The sequence below is a fragment of the Xyrauchen texanus genome, chromosome 33 (assembly GCF_025860055.1).
Source record: "Xyrauchen texanus isolate HMW12.3.18 chromosome 33, RBS_HiC_50CHRs, whole genome shotgun sequence".
Classification (NCBI taxonomy): Eukaryota; Metazoa; Chordata; class Actinopteri; order Cypriniformes; family Catostomidae; genus Xyrauchen; species Xyrauchen texanus.
Window position 1 is genome coordinate 38,599,217 of NC_068308.1, and position 8,402 is coordinate 38,607,618.

Genomic DNA, 8,402 nt, shown 5'->3' on the forward strand with positions numbered 1-8,402 from the left:
CACACTTTTTTCCATAATTTGGCCAAATCTAGCTTGTTTGGAAATTGCATCCAATAAAAATATATATTTCCCTTGATTTTTCTTTGTTTTCTCTTAATTTAATCTCATTTATGCTCTTCAATGTAACTTTTGAAAACACTTTATTTGGAGCAAAATTGTTTAGTGTGCTGGAAATGATGCCACATCTCTTTTTCACTCAATAAATATTGAAATGATTTGTTTATTTTTCTTTGTTTAGACGATCATCATTTGTATTTTTATAATGGATTTCAAAGTCTGGGTTTGGGACAAGGCTATAACAGTAAATGAATAAGAGGCTTTTAAAAAAGGAGCTAATGAACAATATGCTTGTATTTAGTTTTATTTTTAGGCCATAAGTTTTAATTTTTCTTTTTTAATATATTCAGTGTGACCTGTATGTGTACACTTGCTCGAGTGAAGGTTTGAAATGAGATCTTTCTGTTCCTGTAGAGGTCTGACAGATGAATTGGAGATCTTGAAGTTTCTACAGCACGGGACTCTGGTGGGTTTGCTGCCGGTTCCCCATCCCATCCTCATCCGCAAGTACCAGGCCAACGAGAGCACGGCTCTGTGGTTCCGCACATACATGTGGGGCGTCATCTACTTGCGGTGAAAGACATTTTCTTTAAGATCTATATGAGCTTAATATCCCATACAGAATCAGTTTTATTCTATATGCAACAGATAAATAAATCAGCATGCTGAACTTTGGGCCATCTCTTAGTTTTGCTCTGTGACCCCCTCTGCAGGACAATGTGAAAGTTGCACTTAAAGGAAGCATGCATAAAAAATGTTTACATACACAAGGAAACAAAGTGTAATGTACTTTTATTAGGGCTTATTTAACATGTGATTTGTGTGTATTCGTGATCTCATACTGTTTAAGCATGATTTAAGTTGCTTTATATATTTCTGTGACATCAGTTGTTTTGGTTGTTTCAGTAACGTGGATCCTCCTGTGTGGTACGACACTGACGTCAAACTCTTTGAGATTGAGAGAGTTTAATGACAAAGATTATCAACGAATTTCAGCAAATATCATTCAATAAAGTCCAAGTTTTCATTTGTGTTTTATTTGATTTCTCAGATGTGAATATATCCATTTAAACTATTCTTGAATTAGTCAAGCTGCTCTAATGTGCATTTAGTTTCCTGTCGTGGGTCAGCCAATGAGAGTCGAGCCGTAACCCCGTGAGCAGTGAGAGCGTTGTGTTTATATTCATTTTGTGTTATTTTGACGTGTGTGTGAACGGATGTAAATTAACTCTGTATATAAACTTTCTGAGTTGTAATGAAACACAAAGTCTGAAATCTTTTGTGAATGCTGCTCGTACAGTTTTTATAGTTTTCTATCATTCCAACATCATCATCTATTAAAGTGCAAAAGCCGAAACATTCTTAAAAACAAGATCCATTTATAAAGAGAATTCTGTGTGTTGAATTTAGAAAAGATTAAGAGAGTTGAGAAATCTATCATTTTATATATAAAGTTTGTGGTTATATATATTGAGTTAAATATTTTCATAATATATTTTGTTCATTATAGATACTGTATATATTAAGAGAATTCCAGTACAAAAGTGTGAACATTTAGATAAGATGCATTTATTTGTAAAGCAAAATCAGTTAACAATAATATGACGGCTTTGAGAATACCAAGTATCGGATGGATGGATAGAGGATAGATAGATGGATGGGTAGGTAGTTAGGAGATAGATAGATAGATAGATGAAGGATAGATAGATGGATGGATAGATAGATAGATGGGTAGGTAGTTAGGAGATAGATAGATAGATAGATAGATAGATAGGAGATAGATAGATAGATAGATAGATAGATCGATAGATGGGTAGGTAGTTAGGAGATAGATAGATAGATAGATAGATAGATAGATAGATGGGTAGGTAGTTAGGAGATAGATAGATAGATAGATAGATAGATAGATAGATAGATAGATAGATAGATAGATAGATAGATGGGTAGATGGGTAGGTAGTTAGGAGATGGATAGATGGGTAGGTAGTTAGGAGATAGATAGATAGATAGATAGATAGATAGATAGATAGATAGATAGATAGATGGGTAGGTAGTTAGGAGATAGATAGATAGATAGATAGATAGATAGATAGATAGATAGATAGATAGATAGATGGGTAGGTAGTTAGGAGATGGATAGATGGGTAGGTAGTTAGGAGATAGATAGATAGATAGATAGATAGGCAGACAGATAGATAGATAGATGGGTAGGTAGTTAGGAGATAGATAGATAGATAGATAGATAGATAGATAGATAGATAGATAGATAGATAGATAGATAGATAGATAGATGGGTAGGTAGTTAGGAGATAGATAGATAGATAGATAGATAGATAGATGGGTAGGTAGTTAGGAGATGGATAGATGGGTAGGTAGTTAGGAGATAGATAGATAGATAGATAGATAGATAGATAGATAGATAGATAGATAGATAGATAGATAGATAGATAGGCAGACAGATAGATAGATAGATGGGTAGGTAGTTAGGAGATAGATAGATAGATAGATAGATAGATAGATAGATAGATAGATAGATAGATGGGTAGATGGGTAGATGGGTAGGTAGTTAGGAGATAGATAGATGGATAGATAGATAGATAGATAGATAGATAGATAGATAGATAGATAGATAGATAGATAGATAGATAGATGGGTAGGTAGTTAGGAGATAGATAGATAGATAGATAGATAGATAGATAGATAGATAGATAGATAGATAGATAGATAGATGGGTAGGTAGTTAGGAGATAGATAGATAGACAGACAGATAGATAGATAGATTGATAGATAGATAGATGGGTAGGTAGTTAGGAGATAGATAGATAGACAGACAGATAGATAGATTGATAGATAGATAGATGGGTAGGTAGTTAGGAGATAGATAGATAGATAGATAGATAGATAGATAGATAGATAGATAGATAGATAGATAGATAGATAGATAGATAGATAGATAGGCAGACAGATAGATAGATTGATAGATAGATAGATAGATAGATAGATAGATAGACAGACAGATAGATAGATAGATTGATAGATAGATAGATGGGTAGGTAGTTAGGAGATAGATAGATAGATAGATAGATAGATAGATAGATAGATAGATAGATAGATAGATAGATAGATAGGCAGACAGATAGATAGATTGATAGATAGATAGATAGACAGACAGATAGATAGATAGATTGATAGATAGATAGATGGGTAGGTAGTTAGGAGATAGATAGATAGATAGATAGATAGATAGATAGATAGATAGATAGATAGATAGATAGATAGATAGATAGATAGATAGACAGACAGACAGATAGATAGATAGATAGATAGATAGATAGATAGATAGATAGATAGATAGATAGATAGGCAGACAGATAGATAGATTGATAGATAGATAGATAGACAGACAGATAGATAGATAGATTGATAGATAGATAGATGGGTAGGTAGTTAGGAGATAGATAGATAGATAGATAGATAGATAGATAGATAGATAGATAGATAGATAGATAGATAGATAGATAGATAGATAGATAGATAGATAGATAGATAGATAGATAGATAGGCAGACAGATAGATAGATTGATAGATAGATAGATGGGTAGGTAGTTAGGAGATAGATAGATAGATAGATAGATAGATAGATAGATAGATAGATAGATAGATAGATAGATAGATAGATAGGTAGATGGATAGATGGGTAGGTAGTTAGGAGATAGATAGATAGATAGATAGATAGATAGATAGATAGATAGATAGATAGATAGATAGATAGATAGATAGATAGATAGATTTTAATTGTAATTATTTTAACACATAATTTTGAATGTAATTAATTGCACTGAACACGTTAAATCGACATTAATATATAATTATTCATTATATATTGAATTATTGAGTTGAGTTATTTGAGGGCCTTTCTCAGCTAATTTTACACATGTGATTCATTGTGATACATTTGATTAATTAATCACCATATCATGTCATTAATTCAATTAAAAAATGTAAACAATTGACAGCCCTAATTTTTATGTAATGACGGCTAAACTGTAATTGAGTGTTGTCCGAGGCAACCAATTTCCATAAAGCTTCACTAGTTTCACTATGGTTATGTGTGAGTACCATGGCATTGATATCTGATACCCATAGTTAACATAGATCATGGCACCATGTATTTCTACCAGGTTCCTTGGCAAGGGGAATGTTCTAGAAAATGCAAAAAATTTCATGTTGAAAATTTTACATTTAAGCTGCAATTTTGATAATAAAATATGTACATTTAAATCAAAGTATATTTAACACCATGATCTGATCCTTTATAAATAAAATATGAATGATTATTTGCTAAGAAGTCCAGATTTGTGCACCTGGTGAGATCTTGTAATTATGAATGCAGTCTTTGGAATGAGCCCAGAGTAAATACATCTGTAAGAAGAGAAACAGATCAACTTACAAAATACACACACAATATTATTAAAGCCCAGTAGACTGAAACACACCGGTCTGAAACTAAACACCAACTCATTACAGAGAATAATTCAAGTAATCTGTTCTGTGTGGGAAGGTTATGCTGAGGTCACAGGACAGGTTTGGCTCTATTTAGATTGAATGGTGTAATATTTGTTGTGTGTTGTGTTTCCCACCTGCAGGGTGATGAACTGAGCTTCAGCGAAAGGGAATATGACTTTACAGGCCGGACCACACGACCTCATGAGTATGACGTAACCCATCTTGAACAAACACAACAGGACCACTGATCCTGTTTTTCCTTGCAGGAATGTTTGGCAGTATTGTGTTGAGTATCTTTAATATACTGTAAGTGATAGTGACGTTTCTTTCTCAAAATAAAAGGTCAGTAATTAGTAGTGAGAGGTCAAGTACTACAAGTATAGCATAGAGACATTTAGACAGGTTCCCACCTTTTAACCCATACATTTACAGTCATTTGAGGATAAGGAATTTTAAAGAGCAAATTTTAGCCACTGGAATATTTTAATATATTATTGAGTATAACTGCAAAAATCACATAATAACAAATAACTGTAAGATTTATGCATTTCAATGTCATGACAAAATTCCACCAAACTAACTGAGAAATCTTTCATAAAAAAAATCTATTTAAAATTTAAAAAAAATACTAAATGTTTTAAATGTCATTCATTTAATTTTGATGAACATTACACAATTCAATTTAAATCTTAAAATAAGCTAAAATATTTTTTGTATAAATAGTCAAAATACAAAGGTCAGTTTTTATTAATTTCCATGAGTTTACCACAAAAAAAATAAACATTTTAAGATTTATGCATTTCAATTTAAAAACAAAATTCCATCGAAGTGAGTTTAGTAATCTTTAATAAAATATCACATTAAAAAAATTATATTTGAATCAATTTAATTTTGTTAAACAGTACAGAAAACAGAAATTGAGTAATCTTTAATCAAATAAAATATATTATATATGTATTTATTGTTTTATATATATATAATTTTGATAAACATTACACAATTCAATTTAATGGATTTGTTTTATAAAATAAAAATGATTAAATCTTAAAAATAAGCTAAAATGTATATAGTGTATAGAAATGCCAGTTTTTATTAATTTCAATGACTTTTATAGGTATGGAAATCACAATTTTAAATTTCCCTGATATTTCCAGGTTTTCCATGACTGTTGGAATTCTTACATTAAATTTATTTTTATTTTTTTTAAAGATTTATGCATTTCAATTTAATAACAAAATTTCATCGAATTGAATTGAGTAAAATTATATATATATATATATATGTTTATTATATTATATGTTTATTATTTTATACATTATATATAAATTACATTACATGCAAATCTTTGAAACAGGCTAAAGTATTTCTTTTGAGTATATAATTAAAATAGAAATGTCAGATTGTATTAATTTCAATGACTTTTACAGGGTTGGAAATCACATTTTTTAATTTCCCTGATATTTCCAGGTTTTCCATGACTGTTGGAATTCATACATAAAAAATGTAAAACATTTTAAGATTCATGCATTTCAATTTAATAACAGTAATTCCATCGAATTGAATTGAGTAATCTGTAATCAAATAAAATGTAAAAAAAAAATATATATATATATATATATATTATAATTTTTTTAAACATTAAATATTTAAATTGTAATTGATTATTATTATTATTAAAATGAAATGTGTAAATATTTGAAACAGGCTAAAGTATTTGTTTTGAGTGTAGCTAGCCTGTTACCTTTAACTGTGGCGCCCTTTGCACCCAAAGTAGGTACCACAACATTCACAACAGACTCAGTCCCATCAGCCCAACACAAACACCTCAGTCTCCAAGAGCTCCAAGGGATGGAAGGCATCTCCTGTGACCAGAGCAGCACCAAAGAGCACTAAATTCAGTCCAGCAGTCCAGAGATCAGTCCACTGGGACCCCAGAGCATAGCAGGACCCAAACCATCTGTAGCACCCACACATGACACTGCAGGGTTCTGATCACGCTCCAAATCTGTTGTCCGGAAGAAGTGTTCATTTGAGAAGTTCTGGCCAGGTGTTGATACTCTCTCACTCTCCTCAGACCCCAGCGGAGTGTTTCTGTTTGGTCAGTTTTATAGCACGCCTCATACACTGGTGTCATTGTGCTCAGAGTGAGAAGAGTTTGTTTGCGTTACATTTTCACTTCTCTTTTTAAATATACATTTACATGTTAATTAAATACAGACCACTAAACTTAAACAAGTCAAGTGTGTTGTCTTATGACATGTATAGACAGGGTAATGCATGGTCAAATTACATCTTACTATATACATGTATATAGTAATTATAATTACGCATGGTAAAACTACATTTTAAAGCTTTATGCATGGCATTTGTGTAGAGTGCATGGACATACAGGGTGGTAAAAGGTGGCACCTCTCATGTGGCATTAGATTTCTTATACAAAATATGTTTTTTTTTGTTTTTTTGTCTCTGAATAATGATGGCATCGATGTTACGTTAATGTATTAATTATAGGGGAGACCGGGGCCAGTTGTCACTATGGAAGTTGTATCAAGAGCTACTTTCTTGCAGAAGTTTTGCATGCTGGTCTTAAATTGGAATTTATTATTATTTGTGTGTGTGTGTGTGCGTGCGTGTGTTGTGTGTGTGCGCGTGCGTGCGTGCGTCCATGTGTGTTGTGTGTGTGTGTGTGCGCGCGTGCGTGCTTGTGTTGTGTGTGTGTGTGTGCGCCCGAGTGTGTGTGTATGTGTGTGTGTGTGCGTGTGTGTGTGTGCGTGTGCGTGCGTGCGTGCGTGTGTGTGTGACTGTGTGCGTGTGTGTGTGTGTCAGTGTGCGTGTGACTGTGTGCGCGCGCGCGCGTGTGTGTGTGTGTGTGTGACTGTGTGCGCGCGCGCGTGTGTGTGTGTGTCAGTGTGCGTGTGCGTGTGTGTGTGTGTGTGTGTGTGTGTTCTGTCATTCAAACTAAATAACCAATATCACATTTTAACTATAGCTACTGGATAAACATGTGAACACAATAAAACCACACAACAGCAAGAGTCCACCATAAAATTAAGTTTTAACCAAAAGGTATTTGTGCAGGTTGTCACATGTTTTATATGTTGTAATTTTGTTTTAATATGTTAACTTACTCATTAACTGTTGATTTGAGATGGATATGGTTTGATATTTTGTATATTACCTTTGCATTTCCATTACTGTTTTTTAATGTTTTGGTTTGTTTGATTTATAATTGCTTATAAATATTCTAGGTTCAATACAAACTAAGCTCGATCAACAACATCTTTGGCATAATGTTGAATACCACAAAAAATTATTGAAATAATAATAATAATAATACAAACATGTTTACATAAAAATGTATGTTAAGTGTAATTGGATTACAAAGTAACTAGTTACTGTGATACGGTTACTGCACAAAAGTAGTGTAACACGTTACATTTTAAATTATTGTAATCAGATTGCAGTTACTGACATTCATTGAAAGGAATTACGTCTAAGTAGATTACTTGGGATACAAATATTTCTAAAAATATATTATTTTATGTATAATACAATTAAAATGTGACTTCATATGTTCATATTTACATCTATTTAGAATAAAATAGACATTATTTTATTTGTTGAGCAGCATAAACAAAAGAAAAATGTAACAAGTGTTTTAGAAAGTAACTTAAAAGTAAACTAATTAGTAATGTGGTTACTTTTTAAATTAATTAGTAAATTAATCTGATTATAATTTTAGAGTAGTTATTCATTTGTAGTGGATTACTTTTCTTTTTGTAACTTTCCCAACACTGTTGGTAATTAATATTATGCCATAAATACTGTCGATTGAGAGTA

At 31.9% G+C, this 8,402-nt stretch overlaps 1 pseudogene; it reads left to right on the forward strand.

Moving 5' to 3' along the window:
* Window positions 1–1,269, forward strand: part of LOC127626550 (protein HID1-like) — a 23,522-nt pseudogene extending 22,253 nt beyond the window's left edge.
* The last annotated feature ends 7,133 nt before the right edge of the window (window positions 1,270–8,402 follow it).